Source organism: Sorex fumeus, unplaced genomic scaffold (assembly GCF_029834395.1).
Source record: "Sorex fumeus unplaced genomic scaffold, SorFum_2.1 ptg000055l, whole genome shotgun sequence".
Lineage (NCBI taxonomy): Eukaryota > Metazoa > Chordata > Mammalia > Eulipotyphla > Soricidae > Sorex > Sorex fumeus.
Window position 1 is genome coordinate 1,060,212 of NW_026606112.1, and position 2,586 is coordinate 1,062,797.

A 2,586-nucleotide genomic window follows, 5' to 3' on the forward strand; every position below is an offset into this window, starting at 1 on the left:
AGAATGATCCACCAGTGTGCAGGAGAGATAGTACAGTGGGTAAGGCATTAGCCTTGCATAGCTTCACCCCTCGTTTGATTCGTGGGATCCCATATAAGACCCTGAATCATGCCCGAAGTGATGCGTGAGTAGAGTCATGAGTAGGCCCTGAACACCATCAGGTGTGACCCAAACCAAATAAACAAAAATCCACCTATACTGGATTTTTACAAACTAAGTACCTATAATAGCTTAGTAAATACTACTGAGCAATTTCCAGATTGCACTTGTAGGCAAGGAATGTGCTAGGCACCTCCTTCCCTCCCCTGCCTGTAGACCAGGAAACAGGAGTGTGGGCTGCAAATGGAAATACAAGTGAACAATAGCAAATCCACATGCTAGAACTGCCTCCCAGCAGAGACTAACCCACACTGCCTTTTACTCCATTTCCTAGGACTTTCAAGGAGAAACTCAATGGAATGGTCCCAATAAAAACATTGTATGATGTGCTGAGTTGAGTGACCAAAATTTTAATTTAAATTTTTTTTCCCTGAGCCTTAGTACAGCAGGTAAGGTGTTTTCCTTGCACAAAGTAGACCCAGGATTAATCCCCAGCATCCCATATGGTCCTCCAAACACTGTCAAGAATAATTACTTAATATGTACAGAGCCCAGAGTAACCCCTAAGCATTGCCAGCTATGGTCCAAAATCAAACAAACAAAAGTACTTTTTTTTTTCCCTCACTGATCAAAGCTTGGCAAAACAATCATGAATATATGTAACTTTGCGCATATCTGTGTGCCACGTTGATGGACCAGAAATAGATTATTGTCCTGTATTTTTTTACTATTTAAGAAAGATCAGTGAAGAAGTGGAGGGGATGGGCCACTTTTAGAGATGCAGATGGTTCAGTGCTAGGGCCCAAGAATGTGGAGCTATTCAGGCTCTGCTTGCCACTGGAAACCCTCCTGATCCAAATCCCCAGTAGTCCATGGGGTGGTGCAAGGCTCTGACTAAGGTACTGTGTGTACAAATTTGCTGTCTCTAACTTACCCAGTTCCCCACCCAACTCCATTTCTTATATTTTACAAATGTCATTAACCCGAATTATTGCAGAAAACAGGTCAATTTAATAAAGAAAAGTTTTCAGCTGTTTAAAAAGTGTCCAAATTAACAGTAGCCCCAGGAAAACAAGAAAGTGACAAAGCAAACTCTTAAAACCTGAGGTGAAGGTTTTTTGTTTTTTGCCTCCACATGTCTCCTCTTACACTCTTTAATAATAGACCCACCGATTTTTGACAAGGAACAGGGTTGTTAAAAAAATAATAAGTTTTGCAATCTCCTCTCTAGCTAGAAAAGATCACGTAAGGAGACTGGCCAGCGGGAGAGAATAGAAAACAGTGAGTACGCACTCCCACAAGTTACTTCCTCGAAGGAAGAGAGAGTATCCTCTGGAAAAAGCAGATGGGAAGTTCGTCTCTGGAACAGATTTCATGGACCTTGAACTGGTAACTCTGTTTAGATGGCAAAGACAGATCTGACAAAAGGGGCACACAATTGAGGGGTCTCCTCATTATGACAAAGAAAAAGAAATCTCAACCCTTTTAGCCACTCTTGACTATGCATTCAATCTTAAATATTACAGACTCAAACTTACCTCTGTGGTCCCTAAAGTATCAGATGAGATGATGAAAACTATGGAAACTTATATAACATAATCAAAGGTTTTTAAAACAGGTATCCATTCTCAGATCAACAGAATTCACAATACCGCAAAAAATATATATATATCTTAATTTATCTTGAGTTTTTTTCCTTCTCTCCCCTTGTAGTGCTCCTAATTGTCCTTAGTTGTCCTCAGTGAACACACCTTAGTTGAAACAACTCTGCTGACTCATTATAAAAGCAATGAAATTGTTGCTTTGTGTTTTATAGTGTGCTGGGAAGAACTAATTCATCCTTCTTTGTTACATTATTTTTAAATGTAGCTATTTTTGAAATCAATTGTAAATATTTCCAGTGCCATAGCAATTCTGGCAATTTGCCAATATATAAATGTCTTGAATATTTCATTCTAACCAGAAAATCATGTCTCATTTGGATAATATGTCACTGTCACTGTCCTCCCGTTGTTCATCGATTTGCTCGAGCGGGCCCAGTAACATCTCCATTGTGACAATTGTTACTGTGTTTGGCATATTGAATACAACATCACGGGTAGCTTGCCAGGCTTTGCCGTGTGGGCAAGATATTCTCGGTAGCTTGCCGGGCTCTTTGAGATGGGTGAAGGAATCGAACTCGGGTAGGCTATGTTGGCCGCTTGCAAGGCAAACGCCCTACCCGCTGTGCTATCGGAAAGTATTTAAAATTTAAAAATGCTAAAAACTATGGTGTAACATCCTACACTCTCTAAACTTGAATTTAAGGGAAATAAAATGCATGTTGAAATCTTAATTTCACAAAGGTTACCATTACTTCTCTAAGATGTGTCTCGGATCAACAAAAATGACAAGTAATTGCATAATTTGGGTATGTGACCAAGGTAGCAGTTTAGGATCCTAAAGAAATAAACCATTCTCTGATGTAGTATTGAGGCACTTGGTGGA